This window comes from Macaca mulatta, chromosome 8 (assembly GCF_049350105.2).
Source record: "Macaca mulatta isolate MMU2019108-1 chromosome 8, T2T-MMU8v2.0, whole genome shotgun sequence".
NCBI lineage: Eukaryota > Metazoa > Chordata > Mammalia > Primates > Cercopithecidae > Macaca > Macaca mulatta.
The window spans coordinates 129115705-129131795 of NC_133413.1; positions in this window are offsets into that span (position 1 = coordinate 129115705).

A 16091-nucleotide genomic window follows, 5' to 3' on the forward strand; every position below is an offset into this window, starting at 1 on the left:
ATGACTCAATTTTCCTAAAATAAGTAAATGTAAATCCTCCTAGGAAAACATCAAAAAGAGCATATACCAATTCAATCTTGTGTTAAGTAAGTCAGTGATGAAGAGTGAAACATGTGAGGGGCTTTATTTGTGCTTTACACATTCGTAGATTGTTTTAATTTTCACCATTATGTTCTACTTTTTAGTTACAAATATTTTTTAATTATAAATTTATAATTAAACAAAACAATAACCAGCGTTAATATTTTATCTTCTGGCATTTCTTTTTAAAACATCTGTATCAAACCATAGGAAGCATTTGATTTTCATTTTTTTGTTTTGTTTTGTTTTTGAGACAGGGTTTTACTCTGTCATCCAGGCTGGAGTGCAGTGGCACTGAGTTTTGTTTCAACTTTTTTTCACTTAATATATCTTGAGAACTTTCACAAGTCATTAAAACTTTATTAGAAATATTACTTTTCATCATTTGAGGATTCCATAATTTAGCTATCCCTCAGGTATAGAACATTTAAACTATTTCCATGTTTTCTCAATAATAAAAAATGCTTCCACAAATAGCCTTGGACAGAATTTGTATGCGTCTCTATTTTGCTACATCATATTTCTACAAGTAGAATGGTTGAGTCAAAGAATATGAAGATGTGTGATATGCCCTGCTGTGGACCTTCATGGCTGGGCCTACCGAGCTTAGTGGCCCCAGATTTGGTGTCACAGCAGACACATGGTATGAAGTACCTGCAGACTGTTCATTATGATAAAATTCCTATAGCACTGGGTGTATGTGAGTTCCTTCCCTTACTTCGTGATCTGACCTTAGGTTGCAGTGCTATCCTGGGGGAAGGGAAGAGGTTACATCAAAAACCTAGAAATATGTCCTTCCTAGCAGGGTGGTAGTGATGCTGGAATTTCTGACTGGCTTGGTTGAGTGTACACAGAGAAAGTCTCTATGGCTCCAGCTCTCCATGATCTAGCAGGACCTATTTTTGCCAATCTCATCATAATTAGGCTTCTGTTAGACTATACGTTGTCCAATTTATTTGAGAAAGAGTCAAAGCTTTATCAACATGGATTTGTCATGAAAAAACAACTTTGCAGTGGGGCGCAGTGGCTCACGCCTGTAACCCCAGCACTTTGGGAAGCCGAGAGAGGTGGATCACTTGAGGTTAGGAGCTTGAGACCATCCTGGTCAACATGGCGAAACCCCATCTCTACTAAAAATACAAAAAAATTAGCCGCGCGTGGTGGTGCGCGCCTATAATCCCAGCTACTCGAGAGGCTGAGGCAGAGAATTGCTTGAACCCAGGAGATGGAGATTGCAGTGAGCCCAGATTGCACCACTGCACTCCAGCCTTGGTGACAGAGTGAGTGAGACTATGTCTCAAAAAAAAAAAAAAAAGGAAAAAAAGCAACTTTGCCATTTGATGAGAATGTTATTTATTATTTCCACACTTGGGTTCTTTATGAGGTAAAGTTTTGTTCATATTGATAATTTGTATTTTTGAGAGTAGAGTATGCTGTCTATTTTTTTACTGAAGATTTTTTTTATTGCTTTATAAGAACTAATTGCCTGGGCACGGTGGCTCATGCCTGTAATCCCAGCACTTTGGTAGGCCAAGGCAGTCGGATCATGAGGTCAGGAGATCGAGACCATCCTGGCTAACGGGGTGAAACCCCGTCTCTACTAAAAATACAAAAAATTAGCTAGGCATGGTGGCGGGCGCCTGTAGTCCCAGCCACCTGGGAGGCTGAGGCAGGAGAACAGTGTGAACCCGGGAGGCGGAGCTTGCAATGAGGCGAGATCATGCCACTGCATTCTAGCCTGGACGGCAGTGCGAGATTCCGTCTCAAAAAACAAAACAAAACAAAACAAAGCAAAAAAACTAAGTATACAGATGCTTATCTTTTGTCCATCTTAAATATTGCAAGTATTTGCTCTGTTGTTTATTTGCCTATTCATTTTATTTATAATGTTTCATGGTATATAAAAATTTAAATTTCATATAACAAATTCTATTAACATTTTCCTTTGCACTTTCTGCTTTTATGCTTATAAAGGCTTTCTCTAATGATATCCAGTAAATAATCAATTATCTCTGGGTCTTATTTATTTTTTACATTTTATACTTTAATCCATTTGGATTTCATTCTGATGTATGTGTGATGCATGTATCTAACTTGATATATTTTTCCCAAAATAATTCAGCTTCTCACTTCCAGCCCCCTACTCTCCATTGCCCTTAGAGTTGCATCAAAAATGGAGATAATTCATTACAAAGGAAGAAGTTGTCAAGGAAGACCACCTCTCCTAGTGCTCAACATGCTGGAGAAGGGGTGTCCACCTTGCTTTTGTCATTCAGAGGGGCACTGAAAACACACCACTGAGTTTTCTGAAAGAAAAGCTTGTCAGGCTGCCTGGAGTCCTCATTAATTCCAGACCATAATAGTGGTACTTATCTCCTTTATGCTGCTGACTATTATTTTTCCTGGTATAGGATGTGATTTTTTTTCTTTTGTTTTAATTCCCATGTCACCCATGATACTCTTCAAAAGAGGTGGATGAAATTGACTTCCAGCTTCCCCTATGCCCTGGAATAGAAGCCATGCTTTCATGATAAATTGCACAGAAAAAAAAAGGCAGCTGGAGTTGCTTGTACCAAAATGAGAGTGGCTTTTGGCTCTGCTTCAGTGACTTTATTTCACATTTCTTTCTGAACTCTCAGAGAAAAGTGATAATGAGAGTTTAATCTCTAGACTTGTGCCATCAGCTTTTTATTTTCCTTGGAATGTTTTAAATCCTACAGGGCCTCAATTTCAGCCACTAGACACAGCACTTTCATGGTAGCTCTTCCCTGGGGTGGAAATAATCAGAGGGTAAAAATCCTAGGTTCGCCATATTTTTCAGCTGCAATCTGGTATATTTTTATTATTTTGAAAAGTCTAGGGGTACATAAAAAAAGGCTTAGTGGGGAGTTAGATGAAGGATGGAAAGCAGCTATTCTACAATTTTACTGAAACTCAGCTACCCTTATGAGATAATATTCAATACCCTTATGGATGCTGATACTCTGATCTTTCCATTTTCCTGAATGTTCCTCTCTTCTTCGCTGTGGTGGCTTGGGATGTACATCATGGAGTATGTCATTAGACTTTATCCAGGTTGTTTGTGTGTTGATGTTAAACCCACGAGAACTAAGAATTCCTTCATTGGAATCCTTCCTGGGGTAGGTAAAGCATAGTGTGGCTAGAGGGAGTGGTGGGTTCCAATAATAGTGCTTTTCTAACATTTTTTTAAAGCAGGAAAATTATTTTTTTGAAAATCTTATGAAATTAACACTTTTATTTACTACATGACACTTGGGATACAGATGATATCATACTTATATATTTGTTTAACCAAATCAGATCTGGCTCCAGGCCTCTGCTTGCCAATACTAATGGGAAGTCCACTCATTTCACTGCCTCCTCTTGGTCTATTATGTCTGGCAAGGCATGAGTCATGAGTGCACAATAGTCCCTGTGGCCCTGGCTCCCTGCCATGGTTTCATGATCCATCAAGAGAAGATGGCTCCACTTTTCCATCTCTGCCACGAAGTGTCTTTGCTGAGGTTACCAAGGTTCTGTGCTCAACACCAAGTCCTTGTAAGTGCCCACGTTGCCAGGCTTTTTGAGGACCGGCTTGTCTCAGAGTGATTCGATTTCGTGTAGGGCATCTAGCATCATTATTTTATTTAAGTTCAGGGGATTCACTCTTTCAGAAGCCTTGGAGCTTCCCTCCCTAGTCATCAGGACGCACCATATCTCCATGTTTCTCCTCTTTAGTTCATTTAACTTAGTTTCATCACATGCTAGAGCTCTGAACTTTAAGTGTCTCTTTAGGAGTTATCATTAGGGAGTTCTCGTGCTTCTGAGTGTTGAAGAGGTGGATGGAGGAAGCAACAGTGCAAGCTCTTTTGACTCTGCAACCTGGAATGTAGACCTAAGGATTAGGCCCCGTCACTCTTTTGAGGTGTGGGGATAATACATTTTTTGTTCTTTCATAGGAGATTATCTAGGAGAAAAGAAAGTACCATTCTTTAATCTTTTAATAAGCAGTCTTATTACATTAATTTTTCAACAAATCACCGCATATATGTGGCCTATTGATATGGAAAATAGACAGAATTGGAGATGCTGTGATGGATATGGTTGGTGGCAAGAAGCCCTCCTCAAACCCAGCATCCCCCTAACTTTTGATGGTTCCTCAACTACCTCCAGGAGCCCTGGTGGGTGGCAGGCAGTTGTGGTATCTATAGATCTCAATTTTAAAACCATTTAAAATTGGTATTTCTGATAACGTCTTTTCATATCCACACACATTTATTATGACATTTTGACCTAAGAATGTAAACATGGCTAAAGAGGAGCAGCTCCATTACCAAGCTGGCCAACTTTGGTGCCCTCTGTAACAGAACTGTGGAATATTTGAAAGAAGATTCCTACGAGGCATCCACTTTCTAAATAACGTTCTCAAAGAATAGGGAAGTCCTCTTATGCATTTTAGTTTTTCTTAACAGAAACACATCATTTCTATGATGTTCTCACTTTCCATCAGGCTGAGTTTATGTCAAATAACTGAAATTGAAAGAGAACATGCTTACTATGTGCCAGGTACTTTTTCAAACACACCACATATAGTATTTATTTATTTTTAGTCACAAATACTTAAAAGTGCCAGAAATTTTTCTAAGAATTCAGTGAATATTAACTCATGCACTCTTGCAAAAAACCTTCACAGAGGTACTCCTTTTATCACCTCCATTTTCCAGGTAAGAAAATTAAGGCCCAAAAGGTAAAGAGAACTGTCCAGAGTCACACAGCTAACCAGTGGCAGGCTTCAGGTTTGCACAGTGACAGTCTGGTCCCAGAGTTAAGGCTCTTTACTTCTACATCTACTACTCATGAACAATGCACCTCATTTAATCATCCCTAGGAGGAAAGTAATATATCTCCACTTCACAGAAGATGAAACTGAGGTCCAATGCATTTAAGTATTTGCTTGAAATCATACCACTGCTAACGGGGAGAATATGAAGAATATGAATTCACATTCAGTTATTCAGGGTCAAAAGCCTGTCTTAATAGCAGCGATTGAATCTTTAAGGGATACATTTGCCAAGGTCACACTACTGCTGAAGGCAGAGCCTAAAAGCACACTTGGATCTGTCACCCAAGTCAGTGTTTATACTTCAAAGAATAGACAATAAATTATGAGTTTAGATGTTTTGGGAAACTGCTTAAAATATTTCCCATTTATATGTTATAAAATAATACTAATGATAACTAGAATGTACTATGTTCTATTATTGGTATTAATGTATGTGTACTTTCTAATTTACTAAGATAATACACAGGCATCTTATGAAGATTAACCAACATATAGAAGAATATGAAGAAAGTGAAAATCATCAGAAGCCCCACAGTCTTGGATGACCATAGTTGATACTCTGGTGAGTATTTTTACATTTACTTTCTCTATGCATTTAATGAATGTACCGTATGTGCAATCATATAATTTTAGGAAAATGGAATCTTACTATAGTTATTATTTGTAACTTGCTTTTATCCACTCATTCCTTCATTCAAAATACTTATTGAAAGCTTAACGTTTATCAAATGATATGCTTGAAACAATATGTTGTGTTCATTTTTCTATTTCAATGAACAGAAATATCAATGTTTTTATGGGTAATAAGTCGCAGTAGTCAGGATAGGCAAGGTTATTCTGTAGTAACAAATTAACCCCTTTCAACTCAGTGGCTTAATGAAAAAAGAATTACTTCTTGCTTACACAGGTGGCTGTGGGTCCAGTGTTCCTAAGTGGTGACTCGCAGATCCATACCTCTTCCATCTTATGGTTCTCATCTTGCTGAGGGAATTCTAGTCACTCCAGCAGGGGAAAAGTGCTGGAACATTACACAGAGGGTTCCATGGCCTTGGTCTAAAAATAAAGCCAAAACACTTTGTTCCTGGTCCTCTGACCAGAAGTAGTCACATGGTGCCACCTAACTTCAGGAAGCCTGGGATATATAATCTTCTGTGTGTCTCAGGGAAGGTGAAGAGAACCAGAAATTGGTAATGTCTCCCACCTAAGAATTCTTCTGTGGAATGTATCATTTATTTAGCTAATTTTCTCTGGATTCATAGTTACCATTGTTTCTGTTTTATGAACAACACTTGATGAACATCCTTCCACATGTATTAGATACTCTCACCCATTAATTTCTCAGTTTAGATTCCTGGAGAAGAAATCAATAAGTCAAAAGTATATTTAAAATATTAATATAGGTTCTGGACCTAGACTGCTCATCCATGCTCTTCTCCCATGTAACATAGGGACTTAAAGCCCAGAGAACATGTTTCCCAGACTCCTTTGGGTTAAAGTTCAGTTTCGAATCCGCTAATGAGAGGCACTCCTGTGAGATGGAGAAGGAAAAGCTGTTATTCTCTGGCAGCAACTTAGGGCTGACACGTGGGTCAACTCAACCACGAAGTTTTCCAATCGCATCTGGGCATCCTCATGAGAACTCCACACATCAGCACTGCCATCAGTGAGGTCATCCGTGTCTCCAGGTGCTCTCTGGAGAATCACCTGTTTCAGTGTTGCAGGGAGCTGAGATATAACTGGTGACTGCCTTGTAATCTTACACTGCTAGATTTCTTGAAAGGAGCCTTCCCAATCTACATTCCTCCAGACTCCAAGCTGTTGTGTAAGCCTCAGTATAAATACTCCCTATCAATCCTCTTCTTTCCTAGAATGGCTTCTGTTCTGATTGAACCTTGACTGATATAGCATCTATCGCCAGATTGCTGTTCAGGAAATATGTCCTAAAGAAACTCCCAACAACAGCAGTACATCAGAGTGGTACCTCTACACTGGGGCTTGGTAGGTACGGTCAATATTTTTCAACTTTGGCAAAGTAATACTCAAAACAAAAAAAATTAATAGTGGTTTATATTTGCATTTCTTGAGTTCAAAATATTTATTGTATTTTACTGGTTGTTTTTTCTTCTTTTGCAAACTGTATATTGATGTCTTTGATTATCACACCTCCTCTTTTGACTAACAAATTTTCCTAAATACTCCCCTCTTCAGTACTACTTTTATTTGGCACTACTTTGCCCCTCTTATATTCCAAGGGTAATCATTTGTTTCAGTATATTAGGTCTGGGGAAGAAAGATCGTATGCATGTGAACAAATGACTAAGTCACCAAGTGGGAGACTGCAGCCTGTTAGGGTAATTCCTTCTCTCTGCATCGAAGAGGACAAACACTTTTAAGTATGAAGAGCATGCTAAGGTGGATTATTTTGAATAAAAATAACTTTTAGGGCTTTCTTAATGGTATTTGGTTCTCATTTTCCCCTTTGGTTTCCCCTTTCACTAATGATCCTCTTTTGGTGCGAGTCTGTGACACATCATGTCCTTTAAAGAAGAAAAGAAAATTTCTGCAGATGAAAGTGTTGGCAGGGAGTGGGTTTATGCTGTACTGCTTCTGAGACTCTGAAAGAGAGACTACCATCAGAAAGAGTGGTATTTTCCTTTTGAACCTGAGAGATGAAAAAACAGCAGCAAAAGTAAACTTTAAGCAGAAGAATTGAGGCAAAAATGTCAGATAGCTATGGTCAAATGGTCATAATTTGGCAAGAATTAAAACTGGAAGAGAAGATTAACACTTTGAGGGTGCTTTAGACCCAGGAATGGAAATGAAGACTTACAAATCTATTTGATTGGTGATGGCCCTGAGGAGTTGGCCTGAGATAGATTCTGAGACAAAGTCCACATTTCATTAGAAAGCATCCTGTGGTCACTTAATGATGGCTGCCACAGTTCGGGAAGGTGAGGGAAACAAACAGATGCCACAAATTTATCATTCTCTGATTTAGGATGTGGCTCTCAATTGGTGCTAAGAAATGATCTTTTCTAAGATGAAACTGCATAAAGGTGGACGTTCCCTAATGTCCTAGGAAAAAGGAGGACTTCCTAATGCAGCCTGTCTCCACCCCGAATTCCTCATATCTGTTTGGCTGATGGACACTGGTTGAAGCTGAATACAAAGTCATTTTAATTTATCTGACATAGGAAATTATTAGCACTCTTTTTTCAATTCTACATAGACCATAGCCAGTATCTTATAAGTTCAGACCCACAAGATCCTAAACATAAACTCTCCTTTGAGGAGACTTACTTATTGCTGAAAGACATTGGTGAGTAATGGATGTAGGTTTCATGGTGGATACCTAATCACCAACTAATCCTTGGAGAGTTTCATTAATTCTTTTATGCCAGTTCTGTACTGTTTAATGTTTCCAGACATTTTAATAAGGAACAAACTAGTATATTAATTCTTTTATTAATTTCACACATATTTCTAGTTCTTACTATGTGCAAAACACTGTTAATTGGGATGGCCATAGAGACATAAGACATGGTTTACATAAGTGAGAAGCTTACACTCATTGGGGGAACAAGGGTGACACAAATGAAAATCTAAACAGTATAAGCAGAAAATTGTAGAAACGTAGAAAATTTGCCATTTGAGTGACAGTGATAATAAAACCTAGAGAAGTCTAGTAGAGGCTATGTGCCTGGGAAATGCTTCACAATAGAAATAGAAATGAAGGCCAGGCATGGTGGCTGATGCCTGTATTCCTAGTACTTAAGGAGGCTGAGGTGGCTGGATTGCTTGAACTCAGGAGTTCAAGACCAGCTTGGGCAACAGAGTGAAACCCCATCTCTATAAAAAAATACAAAAATTAGCAGGGTGTGGTGGTGCCCACCTTGTAGTTCCCGCCTCTCAGAGATGAGGTCATCGCTTGAGCCTGGGGAGGCAGCCTGGGCAACAGAGTGACACCCTGAGGGGGGAAAAAAAAGAGAGAGAGAGAAAGAAAGAAAGAAAACATGGATAAAAACAAACAGAATAGAGAGAAATAAGAGACAGTAAGTATATTTCTATTTGGGTTGGGTTGGAAATAGTGTGGCAATATGAAAATGAGCATGTTATGTATCTGCCCAGCTGGAGAGAAAGGTTTCTTGTTGAGAAAATAGTGGAAGAGTTGGAATTGCTCATTCGATGCCTTTGGCTATTTTTGGATGTATCCAGGGGTACGTTAAGTTCACAGTCCTGTGGAATTTCTAAAGTCTTTGGTGCCCTAGGGCTAACTCTGGAGGTCTTGTTCCATTGGAAGCACATCCCTAAAGTTTATCCAACTGGCAGTTCATGCTCCAGAATTATCCCAGACCAACATTTCTCAAACTGCTCTAAAGTATGTTATTAGATATTCTGTTTTAAGAAATCAATGCTAGCCGTATTTTTCTTTTTAACATTCATTATAAATAGGTCTGAAAGAAATATTACCACTAAAGAACTTACTCGTGTATCTAAACACCACCTGTTCCCCAGTAACCTATGGACATAAACATTTTTTTAAAAAAGAAATATTAAACTGTACTATTAATACTAAATTATTATATTACTATATTATAATGTTAAACTATGTGTATACATGTAGTTTTTATTTTAATGTATCAGTACATATTCCATATAAAGAATGTCAAGAAGTTGCAGAAGAGACCATGTAACGCATGAAAGCATTATGTTTAATATTGTTTATGAGTCGCATCTACCAACCTGAGAATCATATTGATATATGTTGCCTATCAAGTGGTTGTTGGACTGTTATATATCTTGTTCTAGAATGTAAATATGTATCTGTGATAGTTAATGTTTATTGACTATTACATATTTATACTATGCAAACTTGTTCCCATGCATCTGTGACTAATAGAAGGTTTTTTAACATAGCAATCAGAATATAAACATCCTTAAACTGTTTTAAATTGGACCAGACAAAAGGTAGAATACTTCAGAGGAGAGATACTAATCAATGTCTTCAATTTCTTTTAAAACTAGGAACTAAACCTTTCGAATCTAATTAATCATTTTTGGGGCAATCTTATACTAGAATACCAAAATATTTTAGAACATATTATTCTTCCTTTGAAAATGTACTTGCATAGAATAAAATTTTTATACTATGTATCAATTAGCAAAAATTATAGGAATAAACGTGGTGCTACTCCCAATATAAAAATCTGACCTATCAGTGGTTTTCCTCATATGAAATATATATACCATCTATAGTGGGTTGAATGGTGCCCTCTCAGGAGACATCTACACCTGAAACCTGTTGAGTAGGAACATATTTTATAAAAGAGTATCTACAGATATAATTAAGGATCTTCAGATATGACCATTAGGTGAACCCTAAATCCAACGACACATGTCCTTGTAAGAAGGGAAGACACAGACACTGAGAGAAGCCCATATGAAGACAGAGGCAGAGACTGAAGTTACATGGCCCCAAACCAAGACTCTCAAGGGTTTCTAGCAGCTACCAGAAGCTAGGAGAGGCATGGAATATAGTCTAAGAGCCTCTAGAGGGAAACAATTCTACTAACATCTTGATTTTGAACTTCTTAGCTTCCATAACTGTTGTTTAAAGCCACCAAGTTTTTGGTAATTTGTTACAGCAGATCTAGGAAACTAATATATTACCCATTCCTTTCTTTCTTCCTATCTCCCTTTCTCCCCTTCTTTCTTCCCTTTTTCCTTCCTCCCTTCCTTCCTTCCTTCCTTCCTTCATTCCTTCCTTCTTTCGTTCGTTCCTTCCTTCCTCCCTCGCTCCCTCCCTCCCTCCCTTACTTCCTTCCTACCATCTCATGCACTCAACAAAACTTTCAGTGCCTACTATGTGATAGACAGTGGGCAAGTGGGATTAGAGATGTAACAATAATAATAAAACACCATCTCGAAAACATTGTGCTTTATTACACCTTTTGGGAGATATACAATGTCTTTCTTAATTTTTCTTTATTGTGAATGCGTGTGGCCTCTTCTTCATTCATGTTATCATCTGAACTCATTCCTGCCAAATGCCACTTTAAATATGAATGCTAATTTATTTGACCATACTTGTGTCAAATGTTGTTCTGCAAATGTTGTACTAGATCTCAGTGCTGATCATGCTTCCTGCCGAAGGCATTGGCCAGCCTAGGGAAGGACTGCCTTTGTCTGCACCTACCTGATCACTCCCCAAGCTCTGAGGGATCTGGGAGTCCAGGACTGCCCGCTGTGGCTCCATTTTTGATTTACCCTCTTCCTCTGTGCACCGTGTTGTATTTCCTTCCATCTCCCTTCCCCACCCTCACCCAAATTTCTCCTCTTCTAGCCCTCCGATCTCTGCTTTTTGGATCTTTTGACATAGCCAAATAAAATCCTAACTTTTTACCATGATTTACAAGTACAAAATGCTCTGGGCTCCCTCTCCTGCAACTCCTCTCTTGGCTTACTAGGCGTCAAATGCCCTGTTTTCCTTGATGTTCCTCCAAGATTCCAAGTATGCTCCTCCCTCAATGTGTTTATACTGGTGTCTTCTCTGCCAGGAATGTTCTTCCTGAGACAGTCACGTGGCCCTTTCTCTCACTTCATATAAGTCTCTGCTTAAATGTCACCTCTTCACAGAAGACTCTGCCCAAACTATTCCTAAGGCTGCTGACATAATTTGGATATTTGTCCCCTCCGAATCTCATGTTGAAATGTGATCCTCAGGGTTGAAGGTGGGGCCTAGTGGGAGCTGTTTTGGTCATGGGGTAGATACCTCAAGAATGGCTTGACACCATCCCCATGGTAATGAGTGAGTTCTCTCTCTGAGTTGATGCGAGACCTAGTTGTTTAAAAAGAGCCTGGCACCTCTGCCTCTCTCTCTCTTGCTCCCTCTCTTTGGTTTCCTCTCTCACCTCTCTCATGTGACATGCTGGCTCCCCCTTCACCTTGCACCATGATTGGAAGCTTCCTGGGACCTTCACCAGAAGCAGATGCTGGCACCATGCTTCCTGTACAGCCTGCAGAACCATGAGCCCAGTAAACCTCTCTGAAAAGTAAATTACCCAGCCTCAGGTATTTCTTTATAGCAACGCAAAAACAAACTAATGCGCTAATTTAGCCGCTTCACTTGTTCTCATTGCATTTACCACTGCCTGGGATTACAGCATGTATTCGTTTACCTTGTAATTGTCTCCTCACCCAGCGTGTGTGTTTCAGGAAAAGGACTTCATCTGCTTTCTTCACTGCTGCATTTCCAACTTCCACAGCTGCATCTGGCACACAGTAGGCATTCAATAGATATTTGTGAGTGAGTGAATAAGTAAATAAATAAAGTGAGAACAGGCAAATGTGATAAGACAGTGAAGCCCCAGGGCACCTGTGCCCTTCTTTGGTAACACAGTTGTATTGTAGTAACATCTTTCTGGTGGCTTTTTCTTAATCCACATTGTAACTAGCATCATAGTTTACGAAGCACTTTCAAAAGCTCAAGTTCCTTCATGTTCAAAATGGCCCCCAATTTTACAGATGAGGAAATTGAGATCTAGCAAGGTAAGAGATTTAGCAGCTAAGGTCACACAAGTTGTCAATGACAGAGCTGGAATTCAAAACTAGGGTTCTAGACTTCAAATCCAGGGCATTAAAAAAGACAAAGAATGAAAACCAAAACCAACACAACTATGAATAACAAAAAACAAGAAACTTCCACCACAACAGCCTCTCTCTCAAAGGGAAAGCAGTTCCTATGTGGCCCAAATGAGGGTTGGGGTAGTATTTCATGTAACTGTAATCTGCATTAAATTCATCATACAAGGAGGCGTTTATTACTCTAATGCTTAAAATACATCCCTAATGATTACACAGAAGTGCTTTGACTTTCCAAGGCTGATGACGCCATCATGTCTTCTATGGCCATATTTATATCATTGTGGCACTATTTTTTTAAAGATACAGGATTGTTTGTTTTTTTCTTGTACATTTGCTTAAGTTCCTTGTAGATTCTGGATATTAGACCTTTGTCAGATGGATAGATTGCAAAAATTTTCTCTCATTCTGTAGCTTGTCTGTTCACTCTGGTGACAGTTTTGTTTGCCGTGAAGAGGTTCTTTAGTTTAATTAGATCCCATTTGTCAATTTTTGCTTTCGTTGCAATTGCTTTTGGTGATTTCATCATAGTCTTTGCCCATGCCTATATCCTGAATGGTATTGCCTAGATGGGCAAAGGATATGAACAGACACATCTCAAAAAAAGACATACATGCAATCAACAAACATACGAAAAATAGCTCAACATCACTGATCATTGGAGAAATGCAAATTAAAATCACACTGAGATACCATCTCATGCCAGTCAGAATGACAATTATTAAAAAGTCGAGAAACAACAGATGCTGGTGAGGTTGCAGAGAAATAAGAATGCTTTTACACAGTTGGTGGGAGTGTAAATTAGTTCAACCATTGTGGAAGACAGTGTGGTGATTGTGCAAAGATTTAGAACCAGGAAAACCATTTGACCCAGCAATCTCATTACTGGGTATATGCCCAAAGGAATATAAATCATTCTATTATAAAGATACATCCATGTGTATGTTCATTGCAGCACTATTCACAATAGCAAAGGCACCGAATCAACCTAAATGCCCATCAATGATAGAATGGATAAAGAAAATATGGTACATATAAACCATGGAATCCTATGCAGCTATAAAAAGGAATGATATCACGGCCTTTGCAGGGACATGGATGAAGCTGGAAGCCATCATCTTCAGCAAACTAATGCAGGAACGGCAAACCAAACACCACATGTTCTCACTTATAAGTGGAAGCTGAACAATGAGAGCACATGGACACAAGGAGGGGAACAACATTTACTGGGGCCTGTCTGGGGAGGGTGGTGGGGGGAGAGCATTAGGAAAAAGAGCTGTTGCATGCTGGGCTTAATACCTAGGTGATGGGTTGATAGGTGCAGAAAACCACCATGGCACATGTTTACCTATGTAACAAACCTGCACATCCTGCATATGTAGTCCAAAACTTAAAAAAAAAAAAAAAGATACAGGGTCATGTGTGCAGGTTTGTTACATGGTTATATTGTGTAATGCTGGGATTCAGACTTCTATTGAACTCATCACCCAAATAGTGAAACTAGCACCCAATAGGTAGTTTTTCAACCCTTTCCTCTCCATCCCTCCCCGCCTTTTGATGTTCCCAGTGTCTAATGTTTCCATCTCTATTTCCGTAAGTACCCATGTTTGTTGTTTAACTCCCACTTATATGTGAGAACATGTAGTTTTTGGTTTTCTGTTTCTGCATTAATTCACTTAGGATCATGGCCTCCCTGTTGCTGTAAAAGATATGATTTAGTTCTTTTTTATGGCTGAATAGTATTCCGTGGTATATATACTACAATTCTTTATCCAGTTCACTTGTTACTACAAATGTTGATGGACAGTTAGGCTGATTTCATGATTGTTATTGTGAATAGCATTGTAGTGCTGGCTTGCTTGTGGACAAGGGTGACAGCAACATGAGTGACAACAGCGGCTAACATCCATTGGCTCCATGCCATATGCCAGAGGTTTTGAATTTGTTACTACTAATCCTTACAACCAGTCTGAGATATTACTTTCTGCATTTACAAGTGACAAAACAGATGTGGAGAGATAAAATAACTTTTCCAAAGTGACAGTTAGAAGTAGCATTGCTGATATTGTAATCCTAGTCTGACTCTAAGGCTGAACTTCTAACCATCATGTTAGAGCTTCTATCCTATAGAAATAGACTCAATCCTGGTCACTGTAGATGTTGGCACAATGCAAAGTTTTATATCATTAATCCCTGACAACTACAAGTTTATATTCAATGGAAAATTTTTCACAATACATACTCATACTTGCATATTTCATGCTGTATAACTATTTCTTATTTATTTATTTATTTATTTATTATACTTTAAGTTCTAGGGTACATGTGCACAACGTGCAGGTTTGTTACATATGTATACATGTGCCATGTTGGTGTGCTGCACCCATTAACTCGTCATTTACATTAGGTATATCTCCTAATGCTATCCTTCCCCCCTACCCCCTCTCCACAATAGGACCCGGTGTGTGATGTTCCCCTTCCTGTGTCCAAGTGATCTCATTGTTCAATTCCCACCTATGAGTGAGAACATGCGGTATTTGGTTTTCTGTTCTTATGATAGTTTGCTGAGAATGATGGTTTCCAGTTGCATCCATGTCCCTACAAAGGACACGAACTCATCCATTTTTATGGCTGTATAGTATTCCATGGTGTATATGTGTCACATTTTCTTAATCCAGTCTGTCACTGATGGACATTTGGGTTGATTCCAAGTCTTTGCTATTGTGAATAGTGCCACAATAAACATACGTGTGCAAGTGTCTTTATAGCAGCATGATTTATAATCTTTTGGGTCTATCCCCAGTAATGGGATGGCTGGGTCAAATGGTATTTCTAGTTCTAGATCCTTGAGGAATCATCACACTGTTTTCCACAATGGTTGAACTGGTTTACAGTCCCACCAACAGTGTAAAAGTGTTCCTATTTCTCCACATCCTCTCCAGCCCCTGGTGTTTCCTGATTTTTTAATGATTACCATTCTAACTGGTGTGAGATGGTATCTCATTGTGGTTTTGATTTGCATTTCTCTGATGGCGAGTGATGATGAGCATTTTTTCATGTGTCTGTTGGCTGTATGAATGTCTTCTTTTGAGAAATGTCTGTTCATATCCTGTGCCCACTTTTTGATGGGGTTGTTTGTTTTCTTCTTGTAAATTTGATTGAGTTCTTTATAGGTTCTGGATATTAGCCCTTTGTCAGATGAGTAGATTGCAAAAATTTTCTCCCATTCTGTAGGTTGCCTCTTCACTCCAATGGTAGTTTCTTTTGCTGTGCAGAAGCTCTTTAGTTTAATGAGATCCCATTTGTCAATTTTGGCTTTTGTTGCTGTTGCTTTTGGTGTTTTAGACCTGAAGTCCATGCCCATGCCTATGTCTTGGATGGTATTGCCTAGGTTTTCTTCTAGGGTTTTTATGGTTTTAGGTCTAACATTTAAGTCTCTAGTTCATCTTGAATTAATTTTCATATAAGGAGTAAGGAAAGGATCCAGTTTCAGCTTTCTACTTATGGCTAGCCAATTTTCCCAGCA